Source organism: Ambystoma mexicanum, chromosome 8 (assembly GCF_040938575.1).
Source record: "Ambystoma mexicanum isolate Mex_15411 chromosome 8, UKY_AmexF1_1, whole genome shotgun sequence".
In the NCBI taxonomy this organism is placed as follows: Eukaryota; Metazoa; Chordata; class Amphibia; order Caudata; family Ambystomatidae; genus Ambystoma; species Ambystoma mexicanum.
The window spans coordinates 500,346,730-500,373,573 of NC_090929.1; the positions used below are offsets into that span (position 1 = coordinate 500,346,730).

A 26,844-nucleotide genomic window follows, 5' to 3' on the forward strand; every position below is an offset into this window, starting at 1 on the left:
GCAAAACCCCATTGGAAAACCTTCTGTGAATTAGGCCCTAGTATTTATTTAAATTAGAAGAGAGAATTTAGTATTTATATGCTTGAGGGAGGTAATTAGCAGTGGGTGGGTGGAGTATTTAATTGAGGAAAATGCAGGTGTGCTTTTTTTAAAGTATGCAAATTTAGGGCAAATGCAGTGACCAATTAGATACAAAATAATGAAGACAAACATTTTTCAACATTCAGCATATGGGTACTGGTAGTATTTAAAAATGTGTTACACTTACTTTAGTTTGTGAGCTTTCATTGATTTCAGCATTCTTGCCCAACAGAAAATGTTCATTTTGTTTTGAGTACGGGCAAGGTTATAAAGGGTGGCAGGGTAGGCAGATTCAAATGTTTCTGGCATGCGTTGTGTAAGATAGAAGAGGTGTGAAGGCTATAATCACTTTAGGTTTCCATATTTATCTGGGGCATAAAGTTGTGCCGAGCGCAAAGCTCAATGCTGCACTATTACCGAAGCAAGAAGCGAAATAAGTGATATTTATTTTTCTTCCTGTCGGGAGGCGGGGCTACGTCAGGCACGTTCCTACATCAATGTGGAACATCAACAATTGTACTTTCGGACTGGGACGTAGGTGTGAGCAGATTACAACGCTGCAATATAACTTAATTGCAGCGTGTTTTCCGGGCTGTAATGGACATCGGTAGTGGGGAAGGTAAGCGTCCTCTTAAGTTCCGGGCTATATTCAATCTGTAGGCTATACAGTTTGTATAGCCCGCAGGTTAACCAATCGAGATTAAGGAAACACTGTTAGGGTGTTGTAATATGCGTTGGTGGTGGGGCCAGGGTGAGATAGGTGGGGATGGTGGGAATTAGACATTTAACATTAAATGTTAGGAATTAAGTCATTCCTAACAGACAGAACAATGAGTCTTCCCTCTTCAAACCCCTCCCCCCAGGCTGAAGCACCACCCACACAGCGGTCTCATGTGGATCACCTCAAGGTTGGTGCGTCTCTCCAACATTATATAATATCTTCACCAAACCCCCATTTGACTGCCTTGACGATTTGGGTGTCACCTACACTAATTATGCAGACACCCAAATCCTCATCCCCATCACCGGAGACCATGACACCGACACTGCCACCCTCAATGCCATCTAACCATCCAAGCATGGATGGTTCATCACGGTCTGTGTTTGGACGAAAAGACTGCATTGCTCCTTATAGGATCACAATTCCAGCTATCCAAACTAAATGATGACTTCAAATCCTTTAACATCGATGGTAACACCATCAAAGTTTCCAAAGAGGTAAAAACCCTAGGTTTCTACCTGGACTCGTCACTCAAACTATCGAACCAAGTAAATGCCACCACATCAGCAACAGCTTACACCTGAAAACGTATCAATGCATGCAGACCATTTTTGTCACCCAGCAGCTGCATTACTCTAGACAGAGCCCTCATCCTGACTAGACTGGACTAATGCAACGCCCTTTATGCCGGCACGAAAATCCAGAACACTCAAAAACTTCAGGCAATGCAAAACAACGTCCCAAGAGCCGCACTTAACATCCCTAGGACCACACATCTCTTCAACCAGATAGAATGTCCATTGGCTTCTGGTACAAGATTGGATCATGTTCAAAACAGTCACCTGGACACAAATGTCTTCACCGGTAAGCCCCTCCATACCTGTCTGAAAAAATATCAAAACCCCATCATGAAAGGCCCACTAGAGAAGCCTACATGCACCTTCTCGCCAAGATTCAAACTCCAGAAAGCGGGTGGCAGCTGTTTCCCTACGATTGCCAGTCAACAGTGGAACACTCTGCCAGTCAAACTTAGGGCCCAAGATTCCTTCTAGATCTTCTGCAAACAATTGAAAACCCATCTCTTTACACAAAGTCTGGGTATCTAACCTATTCATATATGTCTTTGTTTATAATGCACTGTCACACGTCCCTGGGGGACGCCCCTATGCAACTAGGTAAATGTATAACCAGTCTTAACTGCATCAATATGCGTTCATGGTTTTGTACAGATGTAACCATGGAAACAACTATCACCTGTAAGAAACGCACCCAGATGCCCTTGGGTTAGGCGCGCTATATAAATAACAAAATAAACACCGGAGTAGACCTGCAAATTGCTTACTGGCTAATAGAAGCATTTTAGCTACAGCCATTGCTCACTGCAGAAAGTACCCATGCTCTGCCTGCTAGCCAACTGAAGGCTGTCCTGGGTGAAAGGGTTAGACTATGGAGATAGTCCATAGGATTGCCGCAGCACAGAGGCTGAGCTGGAACACAAGTGGTCCTTTGGCACATGAGTGCAGTGCAGGCAAAGAGCAGTCAGTGACCCCATTATACAAAGTCACCTCCCTACCCCCCTATTAGTTTTGGCCTCGCTTTTTAGCTACTTTATAATTACGAGTTTGTCATTGATCCTTCAAATGTTCATTTAGACCAACGCTTCTCACTTCAAAAGGTTGAGCTCTGTGGGTTTACCCTCAACGTGCATCTTTTTGCTCACCCCATGCTTATCGTAGTTGTGTAACCTATAGCGAATACATAAGGTCAACCAAACAGCATTAGGTTTCAGATTTACTCTCATAGTAACATAAAACATTGTATCCAGTTTTCAAAAATACTGGGTAGCTTTTCATTGACAACTTTCAAGGTATAGCTGCACAATTGACACAAGCAGGCATTTTAAAATATTTCAACATGAAAGCACCATGTGCGCCCAGAAATGTGTATTCAAGAAATCGTTTTAAAATTGCATGGATAACTATACTTCTGTTGAAGTACAGACCTCACAACTGATTTGTCATAATGTTTGCTCTCAGTAGCAGCCCTGACTAGCACGGCTTGAGAAGTTATGGTAAATATCAATCAGATTTTTCATGCTAATGAAAAGTTTCATGACAATGTCTCTATAACTCTAACGCTTGCAAGAGTTTATGGACAAAAGCATTTGACACCTGCAGGATTCCATTTAACGGTGGCTAAAGGAAATGAACCGTTACTGCTTCACACCTCACCTGCCCCAGAATGACAAATTACTAACAGGTTCACTATCAACAGTATGTTTTCCTTCTGGTAACATCAACACAAAGCTTTAAGCTTCCCACTAACACTCCTCTGGAAGCTACAAAAACCAAAGTGCAGACTCTGATAATCTCAGACACAAAAAGAAAATCCCTTCTCACTGACATACCAGTGATGCACCTGGTCTCAATATGCTGCGACACAATATCAGGAAACGCCTCAACCACATTTCTCCCATCCCGAGTTGCATTGGATTCACATCTAAGCCAGGATATGTCAAGGGCCTGCATTACTTACAATGCAACCACTACTTGCACACCTGCCTACCTAGCTGCAAAATAATGTAGCTCAGGTGGGTTGCATTCCTTCTAGTGCCACGCGATTGCTAGGTTTGAGATACAACTGGTGTGCAGGGAAAAAAATAACAGGAACCGACCTCTGCTACCCTCTGCCTACAGGAACACCACCCCCGGTGGCAATCAGAATGCGTTGATGCTCTTGCAGTTAAGGAACTCAAGAACGTATTTGTTAGTCATTACTTAGGTGCTGCCTAGGCTCCTTGTATTACCATAACACGCCTCCATGGCCAACACACCATGCCACACCCCGTAACCCCTACTCATCTCAGATGTTACACTCAATGGCATGTAGAGTGCTGCGACAATCATTCAGATAGTGTCACTTTTCCCCAGGAGACCCTTTCCAGGAGGCTTTGGAGGTCGGCCGCTAACCAAAATTCCCCCTAGGGGTTGTAATATGCAGGCCAAACTCATGGAGAGGTACTCCCCTCATGGGGACAACAACATAAATCGGTGACACAGCCCCTTTAAATCCTGACGCCCATAAGGTAGTAACAGTGCCAAAACCACTTTTTCTAGCCTTCTATCGGAAACCATGTGTTATTGTACTGGGTCAGAATATCTTAATGTGACGAGGGAAAACTCAAGAATGCTACAGTCAAGCAGGAAAAATGCTCGACCAGCTGTTGTAAGTGGAACTGATGTCATATCAAGGTGGACCCTGCAATATAAAGACGCCAGAAACAAACAATGCGTGGGGGTGGGGGCAGAAGAGAGCAAGAGACGGGGAGCAAGGTAGGATTGGAAAGTGAGATTGAGGTCAAGGCCAAGGGAAAAGCCAAAGGAAAACTTGAGCGGCTCAAGGGAGAGACGTGGGGGTGTGTGGTACAAGTTAACACACAAGAACGTCTCCCAGGCTGACTAGACGTTGGAAGTAGATGCAAGAAGTGCAGCAGGCATCCCACACGAAGGCAGAACGCCGACTCTTATAGAAGTGAAAACTGGTGGGTGAGAGTAAGGCTGAGAGAAGAGAATCATCATAACGCTCCAGCGAAACATTTTATTTTTGAGATGCCCAGAAAGCATTGTGCCAGTTGGCCGGGAACAGAGTGGTGGTTGCTGAACAACCCGTACGTAAGGGACAGTCCATTACCGCAAGAACCACCACCGACAGTACAGGGCCTAAAATACAAGCCCCCAACGAAAGACTATTGATCGTCACAAGGCCACCAAGAGCAGGTAACGCGAGTTATTAAAAGTCTGGGAGGGAGCCGAGGGAAAGTTAAGAGTGCCTTGAAAAACCGGCAACAAGTTAATGTTGAGAACTGCGAGCTACACAATCAAGCATAATGAATTGTCAACTAACAAGTAACACTCACCTCAGCCGTTGTGAATGGAGTCTGTCTTAAAACTCTAACCCCAAGTCCCTGAAATGTTATTCACGGGGTTAGCTTCTTAAACTCTGCCAAAGGAACAGGAACCCGTTCAGGGGTCTTCAGGACAATCGTTGGAAAGAAAGTGAGTTATTAATGGGCCTTATGAGGATAACTGTTGACAGACTTAACATCCCAAAGCACGTGGCAGATGGGAAGCAGGTGCAAGTGGATCTAGGTCACCTGGCCTAAGCACCACCCACCTTCTTAGACCTGCCTCTTCCTTCCTGCTCTTAACTCTTAGATCAAGGGTGTCTCTCGCCCGGGCATCCGTAGCGAAGGGCTGATGAAGAAAAGGGAAATTCATGTTCGGACCAGGAGGACCCAGGGCCCGACCCCCTGCTCAGATAGCAGCTAAGCATGCACCAACATACGTTTACTCCCTTGTCCCCACAGGCAGTCCCCACTCCCTCTGGTCCCCCTGTGATGCCCCCTTGGTCCCCCCTCCCTTCTCGCACACAGGTGTTGTCTGTTCTGCTCGATTCTTCTACCCTCTTCCTCTCACCCCCCCACCCACCCCACCTCCAGCCTACTTCTGCAGGAGTCTGTCCGGATACATTCTGGTTTCACCATCACAGTCTTGTGGCCAATGCTGGATTTGACTTTTCTGGACTTCATGGATTCCCGGTGCGTCACCCTTTCTCAACTCTCATGCTGGACTTACTTTGCATCTTGTACTCATGGTGGCCCTGAATGATACTATTCCCAACTTCATCTTGTACCCTGGCTTGCAACATTGTGTTACTACTGACTTATGCAATTGTAGTCTCTCTTCCCCTCTTGCTTCTCCACTCTTTTTGACTGCTTACTATGTTCTCTCCTCCCCTTACTTTCTTCTATGCACTTACTCTATCAGAATTGTCCCTGGACATAGTATGATAGCAACCTTGGCTGTCTCCTCACCCTCCCCTTACTTGCACCACTGCCACCACCACAACACTATCTGAAATGCTGTCAGGTCTACTACGATAGTCGCTCGTTTTGTTCCTCCCCTCCCTTTCTGCACCCCTGTTACCTTTTATTTTTCTTCAGATCTACCAAAAATGTCGTCAAGCCGAGTATGATAGTTTTTTTTTTAAAAAAAAAATATTTTTTATTTTCAAAATAAAACCATACAAACCAAACTTGCAGCATTATACAATACAACCGTAAACATCAATTAATCCCATGTTACTGCACTTCAACCCCCCCCCCCCCCCCCAAGAGCTTATCAACCTTACAGTTCTGTGTACACTTGGTGTGGCCGGGCGTCGCCTCCCTCAGAGGCGGCAGGGTCCATTTCGGTGCCAAACAGTCCCGTGATTAACATCCTCCAAGCCGCTAGGTTGCCCACATCTTCTTCCCCACAATTGCCACACGCTTCCTGCCATACCACTGTTTCAGCCTCCGCCCACTTCTGCAGGTCCCGCCACCATATCTCTATTCTTGGCCCATGGCGTTGCTTCCAACTCATGGCTATCCTTCTCTTAGCAAGCACATATGCCAGGTCTCTCAGTTTCCCGAGATGTTTGGTGTTCCGTGGTCTGGGGAACCCTCCCAGGAGGCAGGCCCAGGCCGTGTCAATGCGTAGCAGGACCCCTTTATCTGCTAATTTCTGTGCCACTTCCCCCCAAAAGCCTTCAATCACTGGGCAGGACCAGAATATATGTGTCATGTCTGCGTCTTCTTCATCGCATTTCGGGCATGCTTGTCTACCTGCGTTCGCAAACTTGGCTATTTTCTTCGGGGTCATATATGCTCTGTGTGTGATGTATAGCTGTATTTGCTGCAATCTAGCATTCCTGGACACTTTATGGTATCCCATGGCCCGTTCCCACATCCCATCAGTCATCTGTGCCCCCACTTCCGCTTCCCAATCCAGCCTCAAATCCATCAAATCCTTCCCCACCCGGGTCATCACCACCTCATATAATCTGGAGATCTCATGCCCGCCCTCTGATATATCATATATCGTTCCGATCAGTGCGTCCGGATCTTCCGCTAGCACCGTCTCCGGCCAAGTCTTACGGATGATCTGTACCAACCTTAGGTACGTGACATATTGGCCCCCGTGCAGCCGTTTCTTCTCCCAGGTCTACGAATTCCTTAATGGCCCCATCCTGCCATATGTCTCCCAATGTGGCCAGCCCAACCGATTCCCAGTATGTCCTGATAATTTTCCTAAGATGGCTGTCCCCCATAGTTAAGGCGACCAGCGGCACCTGTGGGGAACACGGGCACGGGCTCTCAATCACCTGGCACGCTCTGCGCCAAATTCTCCACCTAAGCAGCAACATACTTGGGCGTCCATGCAAGTCCGATCTAGGGACCCAGACAAACTTTTAGATAAAACGGGGCGCAGTCCTGCCCAACCAGCCTAGACTCAGGAGTTTCCTCATCAGAGAGCCACTTAGTCACGTATTGCAACTGGCTGGCCACATAATAGGCCTCAAAGTTCGGCAGCTTGATGCCTCCCCTATCGTGGAAATTTTGCAGTTTCCACAGGGCCACCCTGTTGCGGATGCCGTGCCACAGGAAGTCCCTGCATACACTATCAAGTTTGACAAAGAACTTCCTGGGTATCAGGTATGGTATGTTACTGAAAAAGTGCAAAAGCCTGGGCAGGACCACCATTTTAAGCATCGCCCCCCGGCCCACCATTGCCAGCGGCAGCTTCTCCCAAAACCGCATACTCTCGCGGATTTTCTTCACCGCCGCCTCGGTATTGTGCAAGTGTTCTTCCTTCACAGTATGATATACATCAATTCCGAGGTAGCGGAAAGACTCAGTTGCCCAGGGCACGGGCAACACCGGCAATCGTTCCAGAGGGACTCCAGTGAAGCTCCCCAGCGGGAACATGCTCGATTTACCGGGATTAACCGCTATGCCGGACAGCTCCGCATACTTTTCCATGACCTCTAAAATGTACTGGAGGTTTTCCTCCGGATACTTCAGGTACAATAACAGATCATCAGCATATAGGGATATCAAATGGTTCTCTCCTCCCACCTCGATGCCAACCAAGTCATACTGTTGTCTGAGGTACACCGCTAGGGGCTCCAGGGCCAATATGTACAACATCGGAGACCAGGGGCATCCCTGTCTGGTGCCTCTGCTAAGTCGCCACCTTTTGGATATCACTGATCCCGTGCGCACCCTGGCCAGTGGCTCGCTGTACAGCAGTTTCGCCCACCCCACGTAGCCAGGCCCAAACCCGTACCCCTCCAAGGCCGCCAGCAACCACGGCCACCTCACTGAATCAACTGCATCTAGGGACACTACCACCATCTCTTCATCACTTCTGTTCCCCTCTTCAATCACCCGGTGGAGTCGCCTGTGATTATGAGTTATGTTTCTATTGGGGACATAGCCTGTCTGATCCGGGTGTATCAGTTTACTGATGACCCTTCGTAGCCTATTGGCCAGGACCGCCGTCAGGATCTTGCTGTCCTGGTTCAACATCGACAGCGGCCTATACGATCCACAGCTTTGTCTCGGTTTATTAGGCTTGGGGAGTGGCACTATCAGCACTTCTCTGAGCGTTTCCGGTAACCGACCCTTCTCGAAAGATTCATTAAACATCTCTAGCATCGGGGGGAGTATCTCTGCCCTATACACTTTATAAAACTCACTCAGGAGTCCGTCTGTGCCCGGGGTCTTACAGGTGGGCAATCTTTTCACTACCTCCTCCAGTTCCTCCAGCGTAATAGGTGTGTCCAGCTCCTCCCTTTCTTCATCACTAATCCTGGGCAGCTCTATGTCTTCCAATGTGTTTCTGATCTCTGCCTGATTTTCTCCCCCTTTGTCCTCATACAGTGCTCTATAATAATCAAAAAAGGCTGCATTAACTCCTTCTTGGGTGTCTACCTCCTCCCCGTCCTCTCTAACTATCATCCTGATCGGGGGCCTAGGGGTTTCTCTCTTATATAGCCATGCCAGTAGGCGGCCAGTTTGGTCTCCACCCGCATGCTGCCTCTCAACATATTTTCTATAGTTAAGGTTACAGAGCCTCTCCCAAAGCTCCGAACACCGCTGCTGCAGCTCAAGTACTAAATCTGCGTCCCCTCCTGCCTTACTGCATTCGCACTCCAGTTGTCTCTCCGCCTTCTCTAGCTCTATCAGAACCCCACCCTGCAGGCCCCTTGACTTGGAAATGGCGTCCCCTCGCAACACAACCTTGAATGCCTCCCAAAGTGTACCAGCCGAATCTACACTGCCCGTGTTAACCTCAAAGTACTGCTGGATCGCTTCCCTGAAGACCGAGTCCTTAAGCGCCTCCGCACGGAGGCGCCATGTAGGTATCCGCGCACAAGGGCGGCCATACTGCCAGGTCAACACCAAGGGTGAGTGGTCCGACAGGACCCTCGCTCTATATTCAATTTGAGTGGTCGCCATCACCACCTCTGACGTGGCAAAGAAGTAATCCAATCTCGTGTGTAGGTGCTGTGGGGCAGAGTAGTGAGAATACTGCGAGGTATCAGGGTATTTCAGTCTCCAAACATCCACCAGCCCAAAGTCGCCCAGCAATGTCTGTAACACTCTGGCCGCCGGGGTGGGCCGATCAATCCTATCGTCGGACCTATCCGCCCTTGGGTCGAGAACACAGTTAAAGTCCCCTCCCCAAATGATCGCTCCCCCCACATATGTGCCCAGACGGGTGCATAGGGTCCTGAAGTATGCAGCAGCATTCTGGTTGGGAGCGTATGTGTTAATAATGCAAACCTCTCTGTCCTCTACCAGGGCTCTAAGCATGACCAGCCTGCCCTCCGTGTCCACCTCCTCCCACGTGACTCTGAGCGGAACGTGCGGTGCTACCCAGATTAGCACTCCCCTGGCATAGGCAGAGTACGGGGAGCCCACCACCGTGCCACTCCACTTTTTCCCAACCAGTTCCAGCTTGTGCCGGGTCAGGTGTGTTTCTTGCAGTAGTGCAATGTCAATCCTCTGTCTTTTGAGGTACAACATGACTTTGTTCCTTTTTAAATAACTATTAAGTCCCCTGACATTCCAGGTGACAATCTTAAGGTCTCCCATGGCAAGTGCGTTTCTCTCTGCCTCCCATGTAGCGATTCCCAGCTGCCCACGTGACACAGATAGCGTCTCGGTCCAGTAACTCCTCATATAAGCTCAAACTCCCTTTAACTATACACACAACAAAACCCCAACTTCCCTCCCCTCCCCCCACCCGTACCTTCCCCAACATCACACACCCCAACTGCTGCCCAGCTCCAGCCTCAGAGCTCAGGCACCCCCACATCTAGCTCCGCAAGCACCGGTCAGTGCACGGTGCCCAGTAGGGTGAGGTTACCCTAATGGCCACCCAACTAAAACTATTGTGGGGTAAAGAGTATCGCCCTGTAAGGCTCCCGGTCAAATAAACATTAATCACAGTGTCTTGAAAAATAGTGCAATCATCTGACCTTCTTAACCGAAGGTGTCACACCGACTATAATCAAGTCCCACGAAATCTTGCGACGCCATTTTACGCTTCCCCTATCTCTTCCGAGCCCTTTCTGGGCCAAACTTCTGATTCCTGGGGGCATCCTTGCGCATCGAGCCATTCCATAGCATCCTCCGGGGTCTCAAAAAACAAAGTTTTATGTGCATGAATGACTTTCAATTTTGCAGGATAGAGTAACATGTATTTGTGGCCCGCTTCTCTCAGCCTCCGCTTTACAGACCCAAAATTCATGCGACTACGCTGTACAGTCAAAGTATAATCTGGATAAGCCGAGTATGATAGTTAATTTCACATCCTTACTGTCAATGGCCTGTAAGAATGTCATTGTATTTTCCCCTTGTTCCCTCCCTTGCCTTGAAGCGCTATGAAACACATTGTGTATAGGATCTATATAAATAGATCATATCACATGGGAAAGGAGACCCTCCTACGCACAACCAGAATGATCTAGGGCTGGTCTTCAGAGTAAAAACCAAACACTATCAAAAGGGCTGTACCAACTTTATTAGTGGTCGACACCAGATCTTAGCAACAGTTCAGTCCTTTCAATCCACGGGGTCAACACACCCTGCGGGAATAAGAAAACCCTTGTCTTTGTCGTGGTCTTCTCTTTATAAAAAGCTGGGAATCCAATTCTTCAGTGTCAGAACTAACCTGGTAACATCCGGGGCAACCAGAGATTGGGAGGCGATGAGTGAACCACGTATTAACAATTCCCTAGGAGGTTCCACAAGGGGCATGGCGCTGGCGAGCCGAGAGGGGCTCAGGGAGCATCTGTTATCCTAGTGGGGGCAGAATAAAGAACTTAATGAAAGTTAAGCCTGTGAAAACCGCTTTAAGGGAATTCCAAATATTGCTGAGAACTGTGACAGAATGGGGAACCAGTTAGGGGTGGGGGAGAAGAGTCATTCTCAAAGCCCCACGAGGATCCTGTAGAACTGTTTTGGTCAGAAACTGGAACTTTTGTTTTGGATAACTTGAGAATATTTGGGACACTTATGTCAAGGAGAAGGGAATCATTCTCATAGGTTACTGCAGGTGCAGAACTTTATAGTATTGTAGTGAAAGGGATGGAGCAGGAGCCTTTTCGACTTGAGACGGTGCCTTTTGATTTGGACTTGCAGACTTCCTGATGAGCACCCAAGTTTCTTTAGTTTAGGCAGTGAAATCCCATTAGAGTTAGGGTCATATAGGTTTATTTTTATGTTATATAAAAGTCTATAGCAACCATCACATATTTAACCGAAGGGTAGCCGTTTGGGACGGTGGGCAAAAATACTATAACTGAGGGCGTCCGAACCATTAGAATTTTGAACAAGCATCAATTTTACATGATCTTATTAGTTAGTATGAGATGTTTAGTACCGCCTAACCTTAACCATTAGTCTAGACATTCATAGTGGTGAGAAAAAGTTACTGACAATTTTTCTTTTTCCCTTGGTTGGGCGTTTTTCATTGCGCGGTTTTATTTCTTCATAACATGTAGGAATTGCACCATGATCATTTCTGAATGTACAATATTACAAGACAATTTTACAAACATGGACATGGCGAGTAAACATGTGGTTCAATCTTAGATGTTATTTAGGCATCGCAACTGTGACCCCCGAGGTATCCTTTGCTACCCCCTCCGTGGTCTCCCTTGCTATCTCGAAATAAAACAAAAATGACATTTTTATTTTATTTTTTACATTGAGGCTCCTGGGCTGTGGCTAGCAGCAGGTGGCTCTTTCTTTCTAGAGTGGCTGGTTTTCTGATCGCTAGTAATATCGATCAGTTGGTTAAGCGCTGGCTGCTGCAATGTGTGACCTGCAGGTCGCAGGTTCGACTCCCAGTAAGGTCAACTCCGCCTTTTATCCTGCTGAGGTTGATAAATGAGTACCAACACAGGTTGGGTGATATTGTATGTATATTTGTTCTATAAAGCGCTTAAACGCTATATAAGAACACATTATCGTTTGGCCTTTGAAGTCTGCTTGCATTCACAGCGATTTGGTAATATGGGCCTATATGCACTGATATTAACGATAAATATGGCGATCCATTCTTGTATGAAATGTATATCACTTTACAGTTTATTGATTTATACAGTGCACCTAAGCCGTTGGTACCTGGTCGCATTTACAGAGGTTACAAATAAGAATAAGTCAAAACTATACAGGATATACAGTTACAGGAAGTTTACATTGTCTTGTTCGACTTGACAGTGGAATTACAGAATTAAATTAAAGCTATGTATAGTTATAATATGACTATGCCAGGTTAGACATCAGTGTCAACAGTGATATTGTAACAATATTTTCATAGTGTACTTAGAAACAATGCTATGTAATGCCACACCAGGTTTTGTCGAGGGGTGAACGTTCGTGTTCCATTGCTTCCTGTGATGTCACTTTGGAGTGTGGTCAAATGACATCACGTCCTGTCATGTCAGAGGTCAAGGGTCATGTGATGCCATTTCCGCTACCCCTGGCATTTTGGTGAAATGCCGTCTCTGGGTGCCATTAGTATTTAAAGAACCAGGACAGTCATTTTTAAGTACAACGTACTGTTCCTCATCATACAGTCAAAAATGCATAACCTGACGTGGTATTGTGCTTTCTGTCTTCGGGTAATGAGTACATTTTTCATTTTGAGCTTTACTATTGCCTGAGAAACTAGGCTCGTCAAATCAAAAATACACACAATGAACAATGTTACACAATGCTACTCCCGTAGGTCAAGGAACAAAACATTCAGTTCTTGTATCCTGGCTACCTGGAGTGGGGCACTTAATGTTTTTATGCTAGTTGTAACAGTGTCCATTTTCTATACGTTACATTCTTTAGTGTCTTTTTGCTCAAATAGTATCTAGTTCGTTATTTTGCATTTGCTTTTAATAGTTTGCTATTATGTTCAAATAACCAATCCTAGGTCGACAAATTTAGTAATTGTCTGTTATTGTGGGCTGGAGTTGTGGTAGCCTGTCCTTTTCAACTGACGTTTTGGCAAAGCGTGGTGTGACGTTGCCTATTTCTGGACCATGGATTGGATGTCCTTGTTAAGGGAAAAAACAGGTAGTATGTGAATGAAACAAAGTCTTGGTGGCCATCCTTACAGAGGTGTGGAAATTTAAAAACTAAAAGCCAACATGGCAGGTTGATGAAGGTTAAAAATCTTAGGGGTTTGTTTAGTCACCCTACTGCACATTAACCTTGAAGACTTTCCCTTAGAGGTAGGTCAGGACAGGAGCGTAGGCCGCTGTTTAGGAGACTTGCAAATAGCCATTCAATTACAGTCTCTATAGATGTCTGGGTAGGAAATGAGGGATCCTCCGAAGAGGAAAGGGATAGAATGCACTATCAATGTGCTGAAAGGTTGCGATTATGTTGTAATGTTAGATAGATGAAAGTAAAACATTTGTAAAAATGTAGAAGTAACCTCTTGCTTGAGCGTGCAGTGTGTCATCACTTAGGGCTGGAAGAGATGCTTCCCGGGCTTGTGTGGCTGCCTTGTGTTTGTGGGCATGACCGCTCCGTAAGAGAATAAGTGCAAGGGTAAGCTTAGATGGGTTGCAAAATGGCCTGGATAAGCTAGATTGGGCACAGATAGTTAGAAAGACCTTACTAGCGTAGTCGCTGCTTCACTAAGTTTGACTTCATAGGCGAATCCAGTGTAATGCGATAATGGTCAAGATAACCAATACCAATCTAACCAAACAAGCAAATTTGACTGCCTCAGCCACTGCCTATACTGGCAAGCTGATCAGGGCTTGCAGACCCCTACTGTCTTCCAATAGCTGCCTCATGCTGGCCAGAGCACTTATACAGTCCAAACTGGACTACTGCAATGGCCTATACTTAGGCACCAACAAATCCATAATTAACAAATTGCAGGTTCTGCAAAATAATGCACTCAGAGCTGCATTAAGAGAGCACATTAAATGGCTCTCCACACAAGAAAAAAATTAACTTAAAAACCATCTGCCTCACCTACAAAGATTTAAACCACGTAGCCCCACCATATCTCAAGGACAAATTTACTCTGAAATCGTCAGCCAGAATTACTAGATCTACTAACACATCTTGCCTGGTGGTGCCCAGGTATATCCGAAAGAGAGCTGGCGGAACCAGTTTCCCGGTTCTAGCCTTCCAATTATCGAACACACTTCCACAGGACATCAAAACTATTCCTACCTTTCAAATATTAAGAATTCACGTCATCACATGGTTACTGAATAAAAACCAACACTACTTACCTTACATTTGACATCTCCCTGTACTCCCATTCCCTTAATTATATATATCATTCTCCATGCTTTCCCTGGGTGTACATTTGACTTTTTTGGGCATTTATCAGTAGTTTCTTGGGGTGTTATTTGCAGTTTGTGTTTAGGTTCCTGGGCATCATGTTGGTATTGGGAGAACTCTGAACAGTTTCATGTTGAATAAAGGTCTATACCAACCATCACGGCACCACTTGGTCAGTCTCTTCATTCCTTGTCGCCACAGTGCTCAGTTGCTTCCTAGCTAGGTTTGCGCTATACACAATCCCAAATACCTGTTCAGTTTCTGCTTTGGCTTGCACATTCTCACTACGCCTACTGACAAAAGAGCCATGTTAAGGATGTTTCTGGACCCCAAACTGAGGAGGGGGGCATTGTCAAGATTTCATTCCACTATGGCTGTGTGTTTTCACTTTCCAGAAAGACCCTGTGACACCAAAAGGAATTAGCACTACTTAATGCAGAGTGGAATCAGAAAAGGGACCCCTGCACCCATAAACACGGAGGAGTGCTTGAAGGGCACACCATATTTGAGGGAGGGGGGCATCCTACTGCAACCTTAGTTCTGGTAAAATGAAACAGTTTATATTTCAGGAGAGTAGAGAGGAATCTTGCTTTCTGGAGCCACCTGCTGAACACACCTCAATATGGAGATGATCGACTTGGCCTATGTACAGTGTTTTTCCTTCGCAACACATGAATGAGTCCCAATTGCTGAAAAGGAATGGAAATCCATTCCAAGTTCCCTTTCCCCACCCAAAAAAGTCACAAAGTCCAAATCATGTCAAACTGCTTTATTACATCTTAAATAACAGTACATTTTAATATAGTATCTATCTTGCATCCAGCTGTCCTGTAGTACACTGACTTTAAAATTAAATACAAAAGGTGAAACAGGATAGAGTGCAAAGGTCTACACAGTTAAATGGAAAGAGCGACAGTCTTTCTTTGCCAAATCTAGGCCTAAACAAACTACAGTACATTTCTTTCATAAAGAATGTTGCATGGAGGAAGAAGACGTTGCTAGAAGGAATAGGTTGTGCATACAATGAAAAGGAAGGAATTTTACAGCAACGTGGATGTCAATGTTGCTGCTGGTTACATCTTATTTTTTAAAAAAGCAAGCAAGTTGAAACCTGCTTGTTACAAGGACTAAAATTGAATGAAAGGGACTTCAAAGGAATGACTGCAGAACAATCCCAGAAAAAGGATGCTTATATTTTGGTAGCTGTCCCCTTTTCTTAGCCTACCCTCCTCAAACAAAATAACCTGCAAAAGACTTTAGCAATGATCGCTTGAACAGGTTCCAACACTTATGAGGAAAACAGAAACATACTTTACACTTTACTCCTCAAAGGACACAGGTGAAAACCTAACATGTGCTTGGAGTAGCAACAATAAAAACAATTTGTTAACGGGTACAGATCCGATAACTGTTCGTAGAAAGGGAAGAGGATGGCATTTAAAAAAAGGTCTTTGTTCCATACATACCTTTGTTTAGCAATTCTACAGCATGCACGCATAAGAGTCAAGCCAACCCAAAATGTGAATTATTATAAACAAACATAATTTCATTTAAACTTGGTTTGAATTCAAATATTCAAACAATTGTTTGTACATAATGTCAGACTGGGAACTGATGATATATTTAAGGGAAGACAGGAGGCACTCTCAAAAACAGAGGTTCCCAACAGAGTGGGGTCTGGAGGGTGGTGATGTTTTAAGATGAAAAAAATACCATTCAAATTCTCCTAGAAAAAAAGCAAAGTACAAATAAACCCAATGGGAAGTTTGCTTGTGGGTGAGGTGGGTGGTTTGTAGGGGGTTTGAAGGGGAGTAACATGAGGCAATGCAACTTAACCCCAGAAAATGGGGCTTACCTTGAAGAAATTCATTGCAACAGGCATGTGCTTTGTTTAATTTATAACATTATTATACAATTGTCTTGTTTTGTGCACCAGTGATCTGTGAAGCTTGACAAAAAGAAAAGGAAATAATGTACACCGTTACAAACCCCAGACACTAGATTGAACCCTTTGTTATTCTCACTTACCCACAGAGAAAAGTATTAAAAAGGGAAAGCAGCATGATCTCTGAAAATCCAGCTACAAAATATTTTTTTTTTAAAATGCAAAACTAGGTGAGAAATAAAAGTTTGAATCTTTGCGATTTATAATGACATTTTAAAAACTTTTCACTGGTCTAAAACCTTTGAAGTACAGTCATCATTTTCATTGTGTGTATGATTCCCCTCCCAAACATTCACTTTCTTGTAACTCTGTTTATCATAGTGTTTCCTTTTTTTTTTTTTTTTTAATTCTCAGAAAGAAATTATGGTCCCAAAAGGAATGCACAATTTTGCACCTTAATTTTTAAATCACAGAAATGTTTCAGTTAGAGGATAATTGTGCTCATATTGTCATCAGGAAAAGGAAAGAAAACTCGGTCTGCCCTTCGATGCATTTGGGGAGCGTGGCCACGTTAGAATGGTTGTATTGGATATGCTATGGTTTTACTTTTCCAAGGGTGGAATGGTCCTTCCAGTCACAGAGTCCCCCTGGTGTTCTCTGAAAAGAGGAGAGAGATTTTCAGTATTTTTACAGAGGACTGATATCATGGTCATTTGGTAAAATGTGCCCCTGCAATCTAAATTAGTAGCCTTACACATTTACTAATTCTTAGAGAAAAGTGGTAATCTCCATTCTCTAAAAAAGTTTGTACAACATTGCGAAGCAAATGTGTGGTAACGCAGCCCTGAGGACTTGCAATGCTGCCACACTCTAGTTCCACTTCAAATAATGTTGCCTTAAACACCAATCAACTTTTCAGCCCTTTTACCTGCTTTCAGTCAGAACCAAATGAAGTACTCCTCATGTCCCACTGAGTGGGGGAGATATAGCACCTCACATGGTCTGAAGACACTTGCATGCTAACTTTTGTCAATCAAATTCAAAATCCACCCTCCACCACGCAAAGAAAGACCAATACAAAACCTATTAAAAAATAAGTATAGGACAATCATGAAAAACTAAGTTGATCAATGGTTAATATAAACCACAGCAATAAGAACAATAATGCTGGGAGGCACATTTGATAGGACCACTTTCCACATTAGTAGAGACAGAAAAAATGGTTTGCATTTGCCACTCAAGGGACCTGCGTATACTGCCAGCATATACCAAGTTAACAGACACTATTTCAGGTGCTTTTATTTGATTTACATATTGAGAATGACTTCAATGGTAATGATACAATTGGATATATTGAATATTGTCAAATTGTCCACTGACATACTTGTACAGTTGTTACTCTTAGTTGAATACCTCTGCATACAGTATTTATATATATTTTTTGATGACACTGCTTTGGTATCAGGATTGCTACTAAATAAATACATACATTAGAACTTGGTTCTAAAATAATTGTCCTATGTTTAATAGTTGAATACACTGCTCTTGATGAAGGGATTATACCTGCCAAAACACGTTGGGTTCAGACTGAGTAAGACATGCATTACATACCGTAATAGCATTTCCGATGGTTGTATCTGCTTAGATTCACATGCTGTGCATATGGTCCGACATCCAGTGGGAACCACCCAGTATTGCATCTCGTCTTTCGGGGACCGAAAGGGGACGTCGGCATGGGCGTGTCTGTAACACTATCCCTATCAAGACGTGTAGTGTACCCAAAATCCCTCACGCGCAGAGGTCCCTCTGATTGTATTTATTCTGCCATGAGGGAGCCCAAGGCTATTGTGAGTGAGTACATGAAGAGAGCAAGCAGAAAGACGTCCATGTTCCTTCCACCCCGAGCGGGGAGGCTGGGAGGGCGCATGTGAATCTAAGCAGATACAACAATCAGAAATGCTATTACGGTAAGTAATGCATGTCTTCTGATGTTTGTTAATCTGCTTAGATTCACATGCTGTGCATAGACTAGCGAGCGGTACCCAGAGTTGGAGGTGGGTTGTGAGAAGGAACAGTAGAGAAAAGGATGTCTTAATACTGCTTGTCCAACCTGACAGTAAGATCTAGAATGAGTGTCTAGGCAATAGTCTTCTATAAAGGTGTGTACAGAACTCCAGGTTGCCGCTTTGTAAATGGACTCTAGGGGAACATTTCCAATGAATGTTATGGAAGCCCCAGTGCCCAGAGTAAAGTGTGCTCTAGGCTTGAAGGGCAGTTCTCTTAGCAAGAGTGTAACACAGTGTGATGCATTTGACAGTCCACCTTGAGCTAGCCGATTTAGAAACAGGATCCCCTTCTCTACCAGCTGCCACTGAAACGAAAAATTGGTTTATTTTCCTCAGTGGCTTCGTCTTTTCCAGGTAGAACAGGACTGTCCTGCACACATCTAGTGTGTGTAGGCTTATTTCGGCCATGCTAGTGGGATTCTGGATGAAAGTGGGTAATTCAATCGATTGGTTCACATGGAACCTTGAGATGAATTTAGGAGCAAATCTGGGATGAGTGCGCAGAACTACCTTATCCCTGTGGAATGAAAGAAAAGGGTCTGGAACAGAAAGGTCCTGTAGTTTGCTAACCCTTCTAATAGAAGTGATCGCCATTAAGAAGGCTGTCTTGTAAGTAAGGTCTTTTAGACTCGCTTTATGCATTGGCTCAAAGGGAGATCCCATGAGTCTGGTTAAAACCGCATGTAGATCCCATCCAGGAGCGGGGTGAGAAATGGGGGATAGATTCTCTTAACCCCTTCCATAAAGGCCTTAATCACTGGTATTTTCAACCATGTCACTTTTTGTTGTGACGTGGAGTGGGCTGAGAGAGCAGCAAGATGAACCTTTAGGGAATTGAAGACCAGTCTTGTGTCTAACAAATGGGTTAGGTACAGCACAATGTGTGTGGATGAGCAATCGATGGGATTGACGCCCTTGGTTTTACACCAGATGACAAAGCGTTACCATTTACTGGAATAGCAATAGCGGGTGTTAGGTTTCCTAGCTTCCCTGAGAATGTCCATGCATCGGAGGGAGCTGAAGGTGTCCAAACTCTACCACCTCAGGAGCCAGGCTGCTAGGTTTGCTGCTTCGGAGTTTGTGGGCATGGTTGTAGGGACTCCCCGCCTGTCCCGAGACATGCTGTAGGGGCAGGGTAGTTTTACTGGTGGAGAGAGCGACATTTCCATTAGACGAGCAAACCAGGATTGGCGGGCCCACATGGGGCTATCAATATCATGGTGACTGGTTCCTGGTGCATCTTGTGCACTATTGTGTTGAATAGGGGAGTCGGGGGTTGTTTTGGGTGGAAAGCGTAAACACATTTCCCTAACCATGTTATCCAGAGTCTGTTCGCCCTTGGAGCAGTTCTGGGGGTACCTGGAGGCGTAGTCTTGGCATTGGTGTTCTCCTCAGTTGCGAACAGGTCGATCTCTGGGAAGATTGAGTTCCCCTGGAACGTGTTGGGACAACAGAAACATCTTGTGTTTGAGAGCCCACATCCAAATGTTTTGGGACAGCTTGGATAGCCCTGGAGAGAGTGTGCCCCCTTGTTTGTTTAGGTAATACATGGCTGTGGTGCTGTCAGCACCAGAAATGTCTTCCCTTGTAGTCGAGTCTTAAAGGCTTTCAGTGCCTTTAACACTAATCGCTCTAGCAGATTTATATGGTTGGATGCTACTTGTGGGGACCCCACACGATGAACAGTCTGCTGAAGCAGGTGAGCCCCCCCCACCCCGGGATGAGAGATGCGTCTGTCGTGAGAGTGCCTTCCACTGCGGGGGTGGTGAAGGACTTCCCTCTTCAAGAGTTTTCCCTCTACCACCACTGCAGAGAGAGAACGAGGGCTGGCCAGACAACTACCAGATCTTCCCATTGTCCGCTGGCCTGACACCACTGGCTGTTGAGCCACTCTCGCATGGGACGCAGACGCAGGCGCGCGTGGGGAACCAAGTATATGCATGACGCCATCATATCTAGCAAGTGCATGGCCTTGCGTACCGTCACCTCTCCGACTGGCTACATATTGAGGGATCTGAAAAAGCATGTTCTGAACCCTCTCATCGGAGGGGAAGACGACGCCGTCCTTCGTTCGGAATAGAGCTCCCAGAATTTGTTTTACTTGACTGAGGACTAGACTGGACTCATCGTTGTTAGAGAATCCCAGACTGAACAGAAGGTCTACAGTCTTCTGGGTGTTCAAAAAGCATGCGTCGTAAGAGTCCCCTGTTATGAGCCAGTCGTCAAGGTAAGGGTAAACCGGGATAGTCTGCGCAGGTGTGCTGCCACTACTGCCAGGACCTTTGTAAACACCCTTATCGCTGAGGTAATGCCGAAGGGGAGCACCTTGAATTGGTAATGCCTGTCCTCTATCATGAACCTTCGATATTTCCTGTGCGCTGGCAACATTGAAATATGAAAGTATGCATCTTTCATGTCCAATGTAGCCATGTGGTCCCCCGTGTCAACAGTGGGATCACTTCCTGTAGCGTTACCATATGAATCTTTTGAGGTTTTATAAATGTGTTTGCTGGGCGCAGGTCTAGAACAGGGCGCATGGTGAGGTCCTTTTTGGGTACAAGGAAGTACACTGAATAAATACCCTTCTTTATCTGAAGAATAAAGACGGCTTCTATGGTGTCCTTTCCCAGAAGCGCTTCCACCACTTGATTCAGGATCTGCAGATGGTCAGGCGAGAGGCGTTGTGAACGTGGCAGTCTGAACTGTGGTGTCCGGCCAAATTCCACGCAGTACACGTGGGCGACCGTCTTTATGACCCACTGATCTGAAGTTATCCCCTCCCATGCCGCGAGGAAAGATGTTCAACGACCCCGACCGGGATGACATGGGAGGGGACCTGGATCAGTTGGTCATTTCTGACCAGAGGCTGCGGCTCCTCTGGGGTTGGGGGCCTCTGCCTTTGCTGCGCCGTTGACCCCTAGTTGGGTAGTTGGCGGGGCTTCCGGATGTTTGTCCAGAGTTCCAGTTTCTCGTATTGTAGTTTTGACCTGCATGGGATTGCCCTCAAAAGGACCGACTAGAACCGCCTCCCCTTTGGGGGGGAAGGTTTCAGAGTTATTTGTTGTAAGGATTTAAGAGTCTCATGCTCTTTCTTGGCCGTCTCCAGAGCATCGTCGACCGCTTTCCTGAAGAGATTGGTCTCTTCTATGGGTTTGTTAATAAGAGCGGCCTGTATTTCAGGCTTGAACCCCGAGTTGCGGAGCCAAGCATGCCACTTGAGTAGTGTGCCCTGGGCCAGGGAACTGCCTGCTGTCTGAGCAGTGTCCAGAGTGTTTTTGATTATATTCTGATTTACCTCCCTGCCCTCGGCCACGATGGTGAGAAGTCTGGACCTAGCGGATTCAGGAACCTTCTGGAGACCTTGTACTAGGTTGCATTGTGCGTCTGCATAACTGGCAATCATGGTAGTGCTATTCGCTATGCGTGTGGTGTATTCAGCTACCGAGGTAACACGCTTACCTAAGGCATACAACGTTTTAGATACCTGACCCAGAGGTGCCTCCCCTGTAGCAAGGGGTACCTCTGCCGTTTCCGGGTGGTGGCCACTACCAAGGCGTCGGGGGTGGCATGGCCTTTAATATATTGAGGGTCCGTAGGAGCTGGCCGAAATGTTTTTTTCACTCTTGGATTCAATGCCCGGGTCCGAGCAGGCGTGACCAGGGATGGGGCCAACCTTCTCTTATCAGAGTTCAGGAGGGGAAAGGCTTGGCTTGAGGGGGGGGTTTCTCTTTCAGAATGTCCTCCACAAAATTTTGTTTGGGTACCTTCTCCTGGGTGGTGATCCGAAAGTGCTCTGCTGCCTTCCTTAAGATGGCATTGAAGGCCATTTGATAGTCTACAGGCGAGGCCTGGTGGGCCGGAGTGGTGGGAGGAGAATCCAGGCATGGACATCAGTGTCCCGATTTTGCGTGGGGAGCGTCCAAGGCTCTGTCTCCATTTGCTGGGCTTCCTCCCAGTTGTCCATGGCATCCGCCTGGTCATCAGGGTAGTCCTGCAGGAAGGAAGGGTCTTCTTCCTTGTCATAGATGTCTTGGTAAGTGTCCATCTGGACCACATCTTCATGGTGTACAGAAGCTGAAGGCTGAGGGTCAAGATTTTCCTGGAAATGTGAAGCTGACCCCAAAAGAGGGTCTTCACGAGATCTTAGGGGAAGGTTGCTCAGAACACGAGAATCCCTTCGAGATGGTCCATGCATCCTTCGAACTTCTCCCTCGTCCACTTAGATGAAACAGAAGGGCCCAAAGGTGGAAAAACGCTGTCTTCCTCTTTTTGGCGTCAAAATTTGCCCCCAAGGGTGGACAGAGGCTCCGGACTGTCCTCGTAGGTTTTACGAGTACTGGGGCACCATGGGATGTCTTTAGACACGTCCGTGGCGCACACTATGCGTTTCGATACTATATGATCGTTTGAGCGTTTATTTATATAGCGCCTATACACAATGTGTTTCAAAGCGCTTCAAGGCAAGGGAGGGAACAAGGGAAAATACAACCACATTCTTAAAGGCCATGAACAGTAAGGATGTGAAATTAACTATCGTACTCGGCCGGACGACATTTCAGATAGTGCAAGAGCTAAGACATAGATAAGGAAGGGTGGGGGGAGAGTGGGAAGGAAATGGAAACAGACAGGCAACTACCATACTAGTCGTGACGACATTTCTGGTAGAGCCGGAAAAAAACAAAAAGGTGAGGGAGAGGGTTGCAGAAAGGGAGGGGAGGATCAAAACAAGCGACTATCATACTAGGCCTGACGACATTTCAGATAGTGCTGGAGGAGTGGTGGGGAGGAAAAAAACAGAAATGGGAGGGTAGAGGAAACAGACGAGGTTGCTATCATATTGGGTCCAGGGACAATTCTGATAGAGTAAGTGCATAGAAGAAAGTAAAGGGAGGAGATAGGAAAAGGGAGAAGGGAAAGGAGGAGAGAACAGAGAGTAAGCAGTCAAGAGTGGAGAAGCAAGAGTGGAGAGCGAATACAATTGCAGAAGTCAGTAGTAACACAATGTTGCAAACCAGGAAACAAGATGAAGATGGGAATAGCATGATTCAGGGCCAGCATGAGGCGACCTATGTTCAATCACCGCCGAATCGGCGTGAGTCAACGGGTCAGAAGCTGATTTACAGCCTACCGCGGCATCAGAGGGCCTAGTGGTAGATTTTGCGCCTGTGGAAAGGCTAGGAGACCTAGGAGTAGGTTTCAGACCTACCGGGGCCTTAGGGGGCACCAGAGCATCGGATGATCGCGCTTCGACATGTAAACCCGATTTAGAGGTAGCGCCCTTATTTTTGGAGTGCCCAGTCGCAAGACGCTGCTGCGGATGCAGGGGGAAGGCTGCTGATCGACCAGATCAGAGGATTCCGTCGAAGTTTTCGGCGGTCCTGTTGACGCTTTCACCTTTTTCGACAGAACCATCGAAATCGGTGGTGGGGTTGTGTGCTTAGTGTTTTGTGGTTTTTGTAAGCCCCCCGTCACCGGGTGTTGTCCCCGAAGCAAGACTTACGTCAGGCGTAGAGGGGTCAGGTATGGGCGCGGCAGACCTAGAAGTGTCCGCCTCAAGGTCGATGAAATCAGATACAGATGTCTGGTCATTATCAGTGCCCTCATCACTTTCAGCGGGTATGGCGGTGGGGGAAGAGGGTTTAGCCCGCGACATACCGTACGCGGCCCACCACATTACAGAGCGCTCCTCAAGGGTCTTAGGCCAAAGGAGCTTACACGCCGCACACCACTTCTCGTCGTGATCTATGGGTAGACAAGAATTACACGTTCTGTGCTAGTCTTTCCAAGACTACCTTACCCTACAATTAGGGCAGAACCTAAAAGGCGTCCTTTCCATAGCGAAAGGTATAAACAAAGATGACCAGACCTAGAGGGCAAAGAGGGGTAAAGAGGCGAGATCTAACGAAAGATCTGGCCACCCCGACCCCACTCTCCCTACTGTGTAGGCCAGCCAGAGGGCCCTGCCACGTGGATGGCTCAGCCGCCGGAATCCACTGCCGTTGAAACTTCCCACAGTCTTTGCCGAAGTTGCTTGAATCGCCATCGAGGTGACTTAAGGGGAAATAGGTCACGATAGGGATAGTGTTACAGGCACACCTATGACGACGTCCCGTTTCGTACCCGAAAGACGAGATGCAATACTCTGCAGTTACCACTGGATGCCAGACCATATGCACAGCATGTGATTCTAAGCAGATTAACAAAATCAGAAACTTAAATATATTCAGCACCACTAGTTTGAAAATTGTTCATACATTTTTTACAAGTATTAACTGTTTATATCTGTTCTGCATGAACTCATTCTACATTTCTGTTACATATACAAGTTGATTTTTTATAAGACGTTTACGACTGGCTTTTTCCAGTCTACTGGCGTGCCGCGGCTAGGGGGGGGGATCTCAACACTGAAATCCCATCTTTTGCTACGTGTAGAAAGCAACCAGATACTTCACCAGGCACAAGTCCGATTCAGACCCATGAGAGGAACTGAATCAGCACCATCATCCATATAGGAAGACCTCAAAACAAATTTCAACATCACATCAGCACGAATACCAATAGATTTATCAGCAGCGTTCGACACAGTAAACCACAAAAACCGCATGAAAAGATGACCAGAAATGGGGAACAGCGGTGCGATGAATAACCAGGTTACTCACCGTAGTGACCACCTTACTCCTAGTCCATAGTCCCCTTTCCTCCATACTTATGGGACATTCCTCCGTCCTGTGGGACAGGACCGGAGCGCTTTGTAAAAGCATCCACTTTTTTTTAGTCCTTCCTCTCTTTCTATGCGGGGCCCGGCATGCAGCCGTAACCCCGCCTATATCGGCTCTGCCCCGTGCATCGCCCATCAGTCCTTTTCCATCGCCAGGTCAGAGACCATTTAGCAATAACAGAGGATCCTTATTAGAGGGGATGGCGGGCGGGCGTATGGAGGAAAGGGGACTATGGACTAGGTGTAAGGTGGTCACTACGGTGAGTAACCTGGTTGTACTCCTACGTCCCTTCCCCTTTCCTCCATACTTATGGGAGATTCCCAAGCACTCCTTACAGGAACTATGGGTGGATGAAAAAAAACCCTTACTGAAACAGGTTCTTCAGCACAGCCTGACCAAACTGAGCATCAGCTCTTGAACTCAGGTTAAGACAATATTGTTCACAAAAAGCCGGGAGGCCCAAGTAGCTGCCTTTGCGATGGTCTCCCAGGGGACATATTCGGCTGCTTTGACCCCGCACCAGGTGTGCATGAATACCTTTAGGAGGCTTCAGCCCTTGAACGGTGTAAGACTCCGTAATGCAGGCCACGATCCATCGGGAGATGGTAGCCTTAGAGGCCTGATTACCTTGTGGATTACCAAAGGTGACGAACAGTTGAGAAGAGCTCCTAAATTGGGAAGTTCTGTCAAGATAGAACTTAAGAGCTCTTCTAACATCCAGACAGTGTAGAACCCTTTCCGCCTCTGAAGCAGGGTTCGGGAAAAAGACCGGCAGGGAAATAGACTGGTTTAGATGGAACTCAGAAACCACCTTCGGCAAGAAAGCAGGGTTTGTCCGTAGGACCACCTTATCCTTGTGAAAAGCCAAGAAGGGATGATCCACCGACAAAGCTTGGAGCTCACTCACACGCTTTGCCGAAGTAACGGCCACCAAAAAGGACACCTTCCATGACCGGTGCTTGAGGTCCACCGTGGCCATTTGTTCGAAAGGCTTATGGCACAACGCCGTCAGGACCACATTTAGATTCCACGCCGGGTGCGGACTGCGAATCGGAGGATAAAGGCGTGTCAAGCGTGCAAAATGTCTCTTCACCACTGGATTAGACAGAGTAAGAACATTGGTCCGTAGATAGGTAGGCGGAAACCGCCGAAAGGTAAGTTCTACATGACAGAACGTGAACTCCTGACTCTGCTAATTAGGATACAAAGGACAACACTGTAAATCGTAGCCCGCCTTGGGTCCAACTGCTTGTTTAAACACCAATGACAGAACCTAAGCGACTTGCTTCTGTACTGGGACCTAGTCGAAGGTTTTCTGGCTGCCTGGATAATGCGCATGTTATCCGCAGACAGGCTAAGATGTTCTAAAGACCTGAACTCAGGCACTATGTCGCCAAGCTGAGTGACTGTGGGGAGGGGTGCCACAGTTGTTCCCTCTGGTGAAGAAGATCGGGGGTCACCGGTAGCCTGATCGGCGGATACACCGACAGGTGTTGTAGTTCTGAGAACCAAAACCCAGCTGGCCACCACGGGGCTATGAGCCGAAGAGAACAGTTCACCGAGTTCAATTTGCAAATCGTCCGATTAACTAGAGGCAGAGGCGGGAAGGCAATAGCCCTCCTAGTGTGCCATGGAATTTCGAGAGCATCCCCCAGAGAGGAGGCTCCCAGCTC

The 26,844-nt window shown here is 46.5% G+C and overlaps 1 protein-coding gene across 3 annotated transcripts in view; it reads right to left on the reverse strand.

The window, feature by feature from the left end:
* Positions 1-15,255: 15,255 nt before the first annotated feature.
* The window catches only part of GNB1 (G protein subunit beta 1), an 805,062-nt gene continuing 793,473 nt past the window's right edge, over positions 15,256-26,844 (reverse strand). For all 3 annotated transcript variants that reach the window (XM_069610167.1, XM_069610168.1, XM_069610166.1), the window contains exon 11: positions 15,256-17,043. The gene's annotated coding sequence lies outside the window, so the exon portion shown is untranslated. The remainder of the gene's footprint in view (positions 17,044-26,844) is intronic.